This window comes from Cornus florida, unplaced genomic scaffold (assembly GCF_030987335.1).
Source record: "Cornus florida cultivar Cherokee Brave unplaced genomic scaffold, ASM3098733v1 CherokeeBrave_3.0.0_Hap2_Chr05, whole genome shotgun sequence".
In the NCBI taxonomy this organism is placed as follows: Eukaryota; Viridiplantae; Streptophyta; class Magnoliopsida; order Cornales; family Cornaceae; genus Cornus; species Cornus florida.
In genome coordinates, this window is record NW_026775575.1 from 94,121,045 (window position 1) to 94,135,335 (window position 14,291).

A 14,291-nucleotide genomic window follows, 5' to 3' on the forward strand; every position below is an offset into this window, starting at 1 on the left:
GGTGATGTGTTATTTTGTTATTGGACCACATAGGGGTGAGTAGCTTCACCCTAATCACTAGTGAGTAGATAAGTATTGTCCTTATTTTATTATATATTTTCGCAAGATATATATTTATTTTTTATGACAACAAAGCTTATGAATCTAATTATTTTAACTTGGTGAAAAAATACTGAAATGGTATTTAAAATGAGAATTCAAATTATGAAGATTGGGATATGCAAGTGTATAATGAAAATCAGATTTCTATTTCACTTATCAAAAAAAAGAAAAAATCAGATTTCTATTTCAATTGATTTACTGTCTAATGCAACGTCTTAATTAATGTAAGTATTAATAAATAGTAAATGATAGCCATCTAGGATGTTTAGTGCTAAGGCTAATAAATATAAGTTACAAAATACAAGAGTATATTGTTCAATCAATTCGTTTTCAAGTCAAAGAAGAGTCATTAGTGATAAGTTTGGCAAATGTAATTTTCCTCTTTGATTGATGGAATTCTTTTATTCCAAAATGGAAAAGGAAAAAATTATACGTAATGGGTTGTTTATGGAATAGACAAAAATAAATAAATGCTCATTTTCTATTATATACTCGTAGCTTGTTCTTTCGTTTAAAAGTATATATTTTACTAATAGTAAAAATTGAATTATTGCTATGTTTAATAAGAAGGAAGGAAGATGTCCGGAAAGAAAATAAGAAGGAAGAAATGAATTTTCTTTGTCTATAAAGATGATATAAGGAAAAAAAATAAAATAGGAAGGACTCATCCTTCCACCTCTACAAACTTTCGAAAGAAATGAGAGAAGACAAGTATACTATTATAAAAATTTTAAATTATACAAGTTTTAAATTACAGTACTATCTATAAATTACAATATAATAAATTTTATTGGATATAATGATAAAAATAATTAAAACTTTTTATTTCATTCTCTTTTGACGAATATAGTAAATTATGAGTTTATTCTCTTATTTTCTATTAAATCAAACAAAAAGAAAGAAATACACAATTTCTCCCCTAGGAATGTCTTATCCATCCAATTTTTTTCTAATGAAAATTTTAAATTAAATACTATCCTAATTTATACAAGTTTTAAATTACAGTACTATCCTCTATAAATTACAATATTATAAATATTATTGGATATAATGATAAAAACAATTAAAACTTTATCTTTCGTTTTCTTAACTAATATAGTAAATTATAAACTTATTAATAAAAAGAATAAAATCCACAATCTCTTCCCTAATCATCCATTCTTTATTCTCTCCCTTCCATCTAATTTTTTTTTTCTTTCAAATAGAATAACACATACATAAATGTTGATGTTTGTAGGTACCTCTTTTTTTTCATTTGTGCATTTGATTTTTCTGGTCAAATTAATATTCCTAACATTTATTATGTGATGCATTTCTTTTGTTTTTTTTTTTTTTTTTCTTTTTTTAATAAAAAGTATACATGTTTTGTGCTTCTCGATTAACCTAATTACCAGCCAACCCTACTTATATAGGATTAAGATAAGGATAATATATATATATATATATATATATATATATATATATATATATATATATTTCTTAGTTTAAGATAAGGATAATAAATCATAAGTAGTTCAATACATTTGACTGTTTCATGTGAGTGGGTGATGTCGTTTTCCTTCCTCACATAAATTTAGTCAATTGCTCTAATGATAATTAACCTAATTAGCTACCCGAGTAACGAGGGCATGATTTAGTGTATAACAAAATTAATGATACCTAATACCAACATGACTATCCCACCCATATTGAATTGATTCCTTTATATTGTAACTGGACTGCAACTAGAATGACCTAAGTCGGGGCTTAGATTGGTAGGATAGTGATGTGCTTCTCATGTAACTATAAATTTGGATAATTGGAATATTTTGAAGTCTCTCACTTGTCGAAGCAAATGAGTGACAGGTTGGGCATTACTATAGGTGTAGTTGACAAGTTGTACATATATAGTATACATGTTATATTATCAATGTTAAAACTCTGGACCATCCTTTGAGTGGTATGAGTAGTACGAACATTATGACTACTCCCACCTACTCGTGTGAATGTTTGTTTCATACAGAATTGTACATATGTAGTAAATGGCAAGAAGAATCATGGTAGTAAAATGTGTCTGTGTTTGGTGTGTGTTATTTTCATTCTCATGTTTACTGTTTTCAAAATAGTAGCAATGAGAAGTTATTGGTTAGGTTGCGATCAAATTAAGGAAAAGTTGCTATTTATATATATGTTATTGCTATATATAGTAATGAGATATACCATATATATGTATGTTACTATGTTATATTATATGTATTTAACTATGTATATCACTGTTAGGTATTCAATTATCTCAAGTTGCATACACCTAGAATCCATTTTCAGCAAACTCACACGGGAAATTTTTTTGGGTGAACATCATCAATAACTCGGTATGCCCAATTAATTTAATGCTAGGTAATTACAGCCGCTGTACAGAGATAACGACCTTAATCAATAAAAATTAAAGAAGACTGTCATAAACTGACAGTGGTTAATGGGGATAAGTTACGGGGTTGAACCTAGGGGTAGCCTAATCTGTTCATCTACGTACCTGCCCCTTGCCGCCCTCCACATGCCCTCCAGCCTATAACTCTGAACTGAAGGTGATACCTAAATCTTCATTCAACTGCACCTGGGACCTTCTTTTTAATGTTCCACTGCCAAATGGCTTCTCTCTCTCTCTAGATTCTCTCTCTCTAGATTCTCTATGTTGATAGTGATAGGTATCATACAAGCAGAGTCGGGTGGTAAAGTTTTGTTTTCTTTTTTCGTGGTAAAGTAAGTTATGTAGCTGAAAGTAAGAAACCAATAAAAAAGGAATTTATCCTAAATAATTAGGAATATATATTTTAGGATATATATATATATATATGTATGTATGTTTTTTAGTAAGGATGATGCGATATTAAATTAATCACACACCGCTTTTGACTTTATGCAAGGAAAGCGGGGGAGATGTTTGGGAATTTAATAGATTTAAAAGGAGAATCAGAGTAGGATTTTTTACTGTGTAGTTAGGAGTTTTAGGTGCAATATGTGCCCTCCAACATTTTGGGCTAACTTTGGGGTGACTAAAAAGTCAAAGCCATTGAGACATCATCGTCTTAGTTTATAATTTATCAAGCCACCACGCGCTTTCAACAGTGAGGACTGAGGAAAGCTTGCCAATTAAGCCCCCAGGGTTGCTGAGACTCCCTCCTTGATTTTGTGATTTTTATGTTTTCGTGTTGTTTTGGGATTCACTCTCCCTCCTTGATTTTGTGATTTTTATGTTTTCGTGTTGTTTTGGGATTCACTCTCCCTCCTTGATTTTGTGATTTTTATGTTTTCGTATTATTTTCGAATTCACTCTCACTCTCACTCTCATTAAATTTCACTTTCATTTTATATAATTTAAATTAAAATATACTAAAAAATGATTATATGATACGAAAAATATATTCTCGGTCAATTACAAATTGCTACAAAATTAAATTTTAATTGTTATTTTAAATTGCATGACATCTTTTGATTAGCTGAAATCACACCACTCAAAATTATGTAATAATCTCTCAAGATATAGGACTGAATTGAAGGCATGTGGGTATTTCATCTAACTACAATATTAAATATATTACTTAAAAGTTAAAACATAGTAAGTGTTTAGTAAACCATTGGTACATCTTTTGTTGCGCCCAAAAAAATAATAATAATAGTACATGCACCAATTTTTATACATATTTAATATTAATTCGTACATAAGATTTTATGATAATGAATATTTGATGCCATAAAAAGTTAGCATGTAACACAAAATATTCTCTAACCCATAATTTAACCTATAACATTAGTCTTCGTACTTTCTTAAATTTGTTTTAAATGATGAATATGATCCACTTGAAATATATCAAAGGATAGATGTGGGCTTATTTGGTTAATTTTTAACAATTAAGAAATAGAAAAATGTTTTTAGAGTTAAAAAAAACTTTAAAAAAAAAAAAAAAAAAAAATCTTTTTGCACAATTTTTTTTTTTTCAATTTTCAAAAAAAAAAAACAGTCCTAAAAAAATTGAACCAAGCAGACTATTTGACCCCAGAAAACAATTGTAACATATAATTGTTTTTTTTATAAATTTCTGAAAATAAAAACATGTTTGACGAAAAATTAAACCAAACAGAAGATAAACAAGTCTTGTAAAGCTAACTTATTAATTTAAATATCAATTTTCCTAAATAAAAATACTCGCTGGATCTCCAGATCAATTCTTTCTCTCATCAATAGAATTTCGAGAATAAAGTTTGCGGTGACATTGATGGGCCAATTAATCTGTGTAGATGGACAGGTGAGAATGATTGATCATGGCATGTGACTGTGTGAGAGGATGAATGTTATAAGAAGAAGCGTACTCACATTTTCATTCAATCCACCAGCTTCTCGTCCGTCACTGCCCAACGGAAGAAAAGAGGCTAGCCTAGCCTGGCCAATTAGCTAGCTAGCTAGGATAGGCATAGAGGGACTATTCAATACTATATATTAATAATGCACAGTGGACAGCTAGCCAGCTGACTAGTGAAAAAGAAGTTGGCTCCATCGCCCTGTTGGAATAAAACATACTAGGCGCAAATCCTCTGCTGCCAAAATTCTATGCGGTCCTCTGTATTTAAGTGGTCTATATTTTATAACATTATTTTTTATTTAATAATTGTCGAGCCAGCGTTTGGCTACACCAATTACAAAAAATTAAAAACCTTCTTTACCACCAGTCTTACCTTGTTAGGACTGAAGCTTATCCTAAAGTGAAAAAGCCCAACTTTCTCCGTCAGTGTCAGGCCGACGAGGGTTTCCAATACACTTCCATTCTAAGCTAATCGGCTGAGGGGTCGACTTACCTATTTCTCTGGGGCTCTCAACATCATTTGATCAAATTCCTTCAATTTATAAGTATCTTTAACCTTAAAATAAGATATGCATATAATGTAGACTAAGTAATGTCACATATAAACGTAACTCAATTCAACATATTATGTTTGACAATTACACCACCATTTATAAGTAACATTTCATCACCATTTATAAATAATATTTCACCACCATTTATAAGTTTCTTCATCCTCAAATTAAAGTATATACATAAATGGTGATATTATTTTTAGACTCTTGTGATGTTACTTATAAACTCTTGTAATATTACTTATAAATGGTGGTGTAATTATCAAATACGGTCTTAATTGTCAAATGATGGTGAATTACGTGGCCAAAAATAAACCACATAGGAACTCACTACAGAGGATCGCATGGGAATCCAAGCAGAGGATTTGCGCCCAACATGAACATTGACAGCAAGTACTGGTTCTTGTACACTAAGAAGACAAGGTATTGAGAGCGTGTGAATTACAGTAGTTCCTAATAAAATACTACTACTAATGTGAATATAAACACACCCCAAAACAGAAAAAACAAGAAACAACAGGGGGTGGTGGTGTCGGTGTCCAACATCATCAAACAAGTATATATATATATATATATATATATATATATATATATATTTGTATATTTGTGTGCTTGATTTCATGCAAGACAATCTTGGGGTTGTGTAACTTGTGTTTCTACTTTTTATTTTACATGAGTGTTGTAATATATATATATATATATATGCACTCACACATGTAAAATGTAGATTAATTTATAAAAGTTATGCATGAAATCTTGATTCTTCCATACAAAGGTTGCTTATCTCCTCGAGATGCCATCATAATACAATTCATATAGTATATATATATATATAACTAAATTAATTAAAAAAACAATAAACCACATAAGTAATATTATAAGAGAAGTTTGATCATCTATTATTACGGCATGATATTAGTATGAACGGTTGTGATCGTTTAAACGTGCGGAATTCACATGTATGTGTAATCACAATTATTATTACTACATACAACATTTTAGTAGTAAAGAATCTTTGATCGTTAAGAAAGATTGATGGACTTAGAAAGACTATCAAAATTTTCTTAATATATATATATAATTTATTAAAGAAACACATCATTTTGATATTCAGGTTCCTTCTATAATGACAATTTTGCAAAGTTAATAAACAAAATTTTTTAATCCGCGACACTATAAAAATGACTAATAGATAGAAAAGTGTGGAATAGGTGCATCCACACACTTTTTCTTTCTATCACAATTGAAAAAATTATTATATTAATCCCATATTAGTTGTCCATTTCAAAAATTTTGACTCACACTAATTGATGGAGTAGGGATTTGATTTTGAGCCTTCGATCCCAAGCAGTACATGTCCTACCGCTGAGCTATTATACCACGTCGGATCCCATTAGACCATTAATTGCTTTCATTATCTTGATTACCCAAAATGCCAAAACATGTCTCTTAATCATGAAGTACTTCAATTGATGAACCAAAAGGGTAAAACCATGATGATTATTTTTAGTGAAAGCACTATAAATTTTAACAAGGAGATGGAAGAAAAGTGTGTCACCGTCCTCCCACCAGCAAGCAAAGGGGGTCCAATAGCTCAGGTGGGTCCCACCTAACTCCCAAGGTTGACTGTACTGCCTGAAACCAACACATGCATAATTTGCAAGAAGGCCAAGGTCCAAGTCAAGTAGGTCATGTTGTTGACTCGATATATGGAAATGCTTTTTATATATTTTAATTTTTTTTTAATTTTAATTTTAATTTTTTTTTTATAGAAGTACGTTTTTTAACTATCAGACATGACTACCCGTAAAGTTTGAGTTGACCATTACTTATAATAAAAGAAGAAGATTCCTGTACTCTTGTTTAATTATCTATACTGTTGAATCTATTTTAGTGGCCAGTAAATCAAGTTTGATGATTTTATGAGACAATTATGATTTTAAATCTTTGATCAAAATAACTATTTCTGCAATCTTACTCTTATACCCCATATGGAAAGAGAACTACTCGAACAATTATATATCTTGCATGTTATTGATTTGATAATTTTCTGAATTTAGTAAAATTGATGTTTTTGAAAAATTCATTTGATTTGGCTATATCTAATTAATTAATGTTTCATAAACGTAGTTGGATTTAAGGTCTAGAGTGTTTACGCAATGGGACATTATTCAATGTTTATTACTCTTAAACATGTGCTTAACGATACTTCTAATATTTTCTTTTCGGCAGACCTAATGATGAAATTTTATAAAATAACAAATTTATTCTTACCTTGTAAGAAAATATAATAATAGGCTTATGTGTTGCAACTTAATATATTATTATACTATAAGAACATTACTGACTTTTCACATTGAAATTCACTTTTGGGTACCCGACCAACAGGTTTAGAGGAGATCAAACTAATAAACACGTGTATAAATTGCCTAAACCTTAAGAGAGATAATTAAAATTTTTTTTTTCAATTTTTTTTTTTTTTGGGTAAGTGAAATGTCAGTGTAATTTATCCTATTAATTATTAGAACAACATATAAAATGACCAAAAACACTCCATAAAAAATGTAAATATATTTCACATGTCCGATTTTGACAAGTGAAAATGTCAACAAATTTAATGATGCTAAAAATAAAAAGTTGATGTTTTCAACAAATTAAATTAGTAGTTAAACGTGTTAAGAAGATTTACATAATAAAGTTTTTTTTTCTTTTTCTTTTTGGCCTCATAAAAAAAGTAGTAGATATAAGATACATATTGTTGATTAATATTGTTAGAAAATGTTGTTTATAAATACATGTTTTTTGAGTTCCTGTATGCATGAAGTTAAAAAAGTTTGGAATAATTAATTAATAACAGTTGAATAAACTCTATACTTGCCCATTTTATATATTAGTCAATAATTCAACACCCCTAACCATCATTAACTATTAAATTGTTGATTGTATTCTCATGTACATCAAAACAAAAGCAAGAACAAAAAGCAAAAGAAGGCTCAAGATATATTCATTATGTCTCTGTCGATTAGAGAAAGTTTCAAGTGAAAACAATTTGCCTACATGAAATGTATAGTTAATAATTCCCAACTATATAAATACATATGTGTGTGCATGCTTTTTATTTAAAGAAAAAGCTTCTAGTGGACATTAATTTATGCTGGTCGACGAATTAACAAATTAATACACGGTGGGAATGCAAAAAAGTTAGTCGGGATGAGTTAGATTCTCTTCTATTACTGCCCACTTGATGAATTTGCATGAAAAATTATTAATTCTGAACTTCTAAACATTAATGTTATTTGATAATTTAATTTATTATTGAATTCGAAATAAATTAAGTATTTATTTGATTAAATGCAACTGATATACAACTTAAAAGAATAAATATCACTTAAAATGAAACGGCCGAATGCTTAATATTTAAAAAGTAAGCAAAAGTAATGAATTAATAAATAGCACAGCGAAATTCAACTCTTAAAAATTTTAATTTATCAAACATCACCAAAGACCAACATCAATTAGTTCTTTTTTATGACAAAAATTGTGAATCATTAGTAAATTAATTTTCAATTGTTTTGCAAGTGTTGTGTTGGAAGTCGGTGTTCAAGCCTTGCACCATTTATTTCTCTCTCTAATTATTATTCTAACATTCCTGCCATGAAAAAAAAAAAAAAAAAAGGAAAAAAAGAAAAGAATTTGCAATTGTTTTGGAAAAATACTCTTTCCGATGACATAAATTATTTTTCTCCTCAAAAACACTAGTTTGTGTGTATGGTTAATAATTTCACACTAGCATTATATGATCGAGAAGCATGGCACAATGTGGAACCTATGACCTCACAGGTGACGTTTAGCAGCTACCAAAGCCATCGGCAAGTGCAAGAATAATGCATCATATGAAATTTAAACACATTCTACTTCTTTCTTTAAAATAATAATAATAATAATAAATAAATAAATTATTAATTAAAAAATGTAGGATTTATTCCATTTGTTCATCATATGAAATTTAAACACATTCTACTTCTTTCTTCCAAATACTTTGAATTAGAAAAAAATAAAGATGATACACCACTGGTTCTGCTAATTTCTAGCTATTATATATATAGAACATGCCTAAATATTTGTAATTTTTTTTATTTTTCTTTGATTTTCTTCTCTGTTAGGAATATGTTCCCATGACTTGTGTTACATCCCCCTTGGTTTGTGAAAAGTCAAAACCTATAATTTCTTCTTTAATTAATATTGGCAACAACCCAACTCTAAACAAAATAATTAAGCTTGCCTATCTGATAATGTCACTGCACAACTCCTGTTCTCTATTCTAAATTAAATACAATCATATAATTTGTTAAATGATACATATTTCAATAAGGATCTTATATTTATTTATAATGCACACCTAACAATCATGAAGTATCAAACTAATGAAATGAGATATATATAGTACCATAAGGATAATGTTATTCATGCATTGAAGGACTTTTAAAACTTGATCCATTCAATTTGTAAATATTTTCAGCACCTTTCCATTGTAAATAATTGTGCATTATTTGATTAAAAATTTAGTATAATTAAGGTGCACATGGTCCGAATTGGTTTGGTTAAGTAGCAAACTCATATTCGGATCCGGTTTGAAAAAATGAAATAAGAATCACTTCTGAATATCAAATAATTCGACAAGAGTTAATACACAAATATTTAAGATTATTTCTTTAAATTACCCTCCATTTTTACTTTCATCGTTTTTTGATAGTTACGTCGATATTACCTACCAAATAAAAGGCTCGTTCGAAAACACTATTTAATTCTCCGAAAAGAATCAATTGAAACCCTTTAATTGTAATCCACTATGCATGGTGAACCTTTATTAACCATGTATATGTGTGTGTGTGTATATTTACAGGCAGACAGCGTTAAACAGTGTTAAACACACATTGCATCTCCATGCCACTACCTTTAATTTAGAATATATATATATATATATATATGATTGATGGGGTTGGCATGACACTAGAATATTGATGATATAAGAAGGGAACCGTCCTGCCCATTACCTAAGCGTGCTTTTAATTTGCTTTGCTTTATATAGTTTGCATCATTCATTCTTAATTAAATTACTCATAAAGTAGTAATATGTAACCCTACTCATATAATGTGTTCATATTCTTTAATAATGCAGACACACCACGTGGCTTGATTCTCAACAGCCTGTGTTGAGACTGAAACTGATTCATTTTTATTTAAACTAATCACACAACAAAATCAACCGATTTCTTCCAAGTTGTTGTTGTTTTAATTCATGCTTTCAACACTAAATTTTATTTAACATTTGTCCAATAATTAATCATATGCTAATTTAGCAAGTGGGCTTTCATTATTGCAAAAATAAAAAGAAAAAAAATAAAAAGTGGACTTTCATTTCAAGGAGGACAAACACGTCATATGCTTAGTGTATGATCTTGCCTATAACAACACTCATTTGATGTAACATGAAATTAATTGTGGCAAGGTTTGGTTACATGTAATGCCATATAAAGTGAAGAATTTGAACAAGGTCTAAACCATGTAATTAATTCGTTAGCTAAAAATTTAAAGGCTAATACTTCACTCCTGTCTCATCAGGACAAATTTTATCATGCATATTAATGTGTCCTAATAAGAGGTCTATACCTATTTTAAACTTAAAAAAATATAAAACATGAATTATACCTTTTTGTTTTTAGAGTTAAACCCGATATGTCTATTTTATTCTCTCTCTTTGGTCCCATCTGTGTATCTGTCATCCACATCTTTCTTTTCCCTTAGCTCCGGCCACCAACTATTCCAAATCCTAATATTGAATGTATCTTCTTTTAATTATGTTTTCATAGAACAACTCATGGAAAATTATCTTTCCTACATTTTTCTCTTATTTTTAATTTTCTTAAGATAAAAAATTATCCTTAAAAAAAATTGAATTAACCATTTATATTTCTCCCTTTATAAAATCTAACTCAAATTTATACGAACAAATATAATATTTTAACATACCTGTTTCAAGAAAATAAATCAATCCTTACTATTACGAAATCGAAATCTAGTCTGAAGTGGAGCGTTGGAGGTTGCGGTAGGGAAGATTAGGTTTGGAATGATTGGAGGCTGGAGCTAAGGAAAAGGAAAGATACAAACGAAGCAAGATATGCATATGGAAGTATAGAGAGAAAAAAAAAATAGATCTATTGCGTTTAACCATAAAAATTTAGTATAACCCATATTTTGTATCTTTTTAAGTTTAAAAGAGTCTCTTATTAAAACATGTTAGTGTGTATGACACAATTTGTCTTGATGAAGCAGGGTTGAAGCACTGTCCAAATTTTAAACTTACAATTGAAAGCCCATCAATCGACAGACTTTGAGCTGTTCTTTGGCAATTATGAGTAGATATATATATGTATTGGACACAATAATACACTGCTTTTAGATCTGTTTAGGTTGGGAACCTAATAGTACAACCAGTTTATATTGTCCTTCCTGTTGGGACTAACTTTAGGTTCCTCACTAATTAGTTGGGTGGGACATTGAGTTCCTCGGATGCCACATTCATGTTTGAGAGAGAGAGAGAGAGAGGAGAGAGAAAAAAAAAAATTTCTAGCGAGAGAAACAATGGAATGATAATTATTTACTACCCTATAATATAGTTTAATAATTCATTGCAAAATCTAGCGAGAGAAACAAAGGAATGATCATTATTTACTACCCTATGATATAGCTTAATAATTTATTGCAAACATGTTAATTACCATGTCCAGCTTTTGCTCCTTTGTTCTTAGATATACAAAAGCGGCAATCAAGATGTTAAGATCATCAAGTGGATGGTTCTTATTATGTCCACTTTTAACTCATCCAACACTTAGATTTCATGTAATAAATGTTAATCATTTGATCTCAAAAGTATCACACATATTTTCATTCTCTCTCTCTCTCAAAAATATTTTATAATCAAACTATTAATGATAACTCTATTGGGTGATATAAATATTGAAAATATCTATTAAAATACATCAAATTAGACATTCATATACATATGCTATGTATGCAAATCCGAATGTATGCATGTACAGTGCTATTCAAACTTAATAATTTAGTGGAGAATTTTAAAAAGATTGAATAAGATCAAAATTTTAATCTTATCCAATCCATTCAAGGGATAAAAAATTTCTTGATTAATATTATTCAGACCTAATAATATATCGTATAAATAATATTATTCAGACCTAATAATACAGTGGAGAAGAAGAATTCCTTGAATGGATTGATTAAGATCAAAATTTTGACCTTTTCCAATCCAATCCGGATATAGAAAATTCATTAATTTTTGGTTATCCTATGTGTAAATATACAGCAATAAAGGAAGGTAACATTAATATTCAAACATTTTTAAAGCTTGCATGTGCAATTAATTGTACTATTTCACTAAACTAAAGAGACGAAAGAGAAGAAGCAAACACATCAAAACATAATGCAGGGATTGACCTTTCGACATTTTAGAAGAACGACCATTAAAATTATGGTGAGCAGAGCAAAATGTCTTTGTTTGACATGAACACCAACATAGAAAGTACTTCAAAGTTGTAACTTTCTTATCTACAACAAGAACCCATACACAACAAGATGAGACCAAATCAAATCCCAATATAAAAAAGGATGTCTAAGTGTCCTTTCGATAACAACCAACTAGTCCTATGTAGGAATCGAGAAAGCCATTGTATAATCAATTAATCTAATAGCTGTATATGTCGATACAACACATTGTAGCTTGTTTAAAGCTTGCATGTGCGTTGTACCATTTCAACTAAAATAGAGAGAGAGGATAATTGAAGGGGAAAGCTAGGGAATAGGCATCAAAATATCATGAAGAGGTTGGTCTTCTTTAAATCTTATAATAACAACATTAAACTTTAAGCTCGGCAATACAAAATATCTTTTCTTAACATCGAAATAGCATATGACTTTCGATAACTCTATTTAATTGTCTTATTTTTGTTGCATTTGGGAGGCGGTTTAAATTTAGAATTGAAATAAATTTAGTTAAAGTTTTGAACTAAAATTTTTCAATTTTAAATTCAAAGTACTGATTATGCGATTCAATACTTCCAAAAGAGAGTAATATTATGTATAAATCAAATCCCATTATACAAGGATGTTTAAGTGCCCATTTTTTTTTTTTTTTGGTAACAAACACCAAATTCCAAAAATACAAGGATGCATGTAGAAATGCTTTGCATGTCTTACAACTCTCCCTCTCTCTTTCTCTCAAAAGTTCAAGCAAATTAATGCACACACGTCTACAATATTATTTTAGGGCTCGAATATTGGAGGGATTAGGATCCTCTCGAGTCTCAGAATAGTCCGGTTCCATCCAGTGGAGTAAATAAATAATATAATTGTAGAAGGTAAATTTTTTGTAACTTGTTATATACAGAAACTAAAATTGCATATATTATATATACATCACAAATACGTCGTCTCCTTCCCTCTCTTCTGGATTGGCCAGCTAATGGGATGGGATAGTTGATAATATTGATTTGTTTCTAAAAAGAACCAAAACTCTATTCCTCAATTCCTGTGTTTCCATGATAGAAGAGCAGACATTATTTCCATATATTTTTATTTTATTTCCAAAAGAAATCAATGGCAGAAAAAGAAAAATAATTACTAAGAAGTAAGAAAGATAACCGAACAATACCTAGAAAAAATAAAGTAATCCTCTGTTTATTTGTTCAAATATGTTTTAGACTGTCATTTTTTTTTTTTTTTTTGGCACTGCATAACATCAAGTATGTAATTTAAGTCAATATAAGTTGTACTTAACATCCCAAGCAATCCGTAGTTTGTTTCATACTTATGTTATTTGTAAAACCCACGTACTTTATTTCATGCTATGTTGTTATACATAAAATTCCAACAAAATTCTAGTAAAGAGAGTAATTGTAGTCGGAATTGAGTAGGAGAAGGATTAGGAACAGACACGACGAGATAGAGAGAAGAACACCAAAGCAGATCAAGCTTCTCCTTCAATTCCAGAGCAACAAATTATGAATCGCTGAACCAATAATTTTTAGACAAAGTTAAGAGAATTGACTGTTATCACATGAATTCAAGTTAAACCACGCAAACAATATGAATTTGGAATATATGAACCAACAATTGTTCGAAGGGAACAAATTTGATGATAATCAAAGGAATATCATTAGAACCTCTAAAATAAAATACCAGAGAGAGGGAGGAAGACGACCTAGAACACAAAATTGAGATTTAA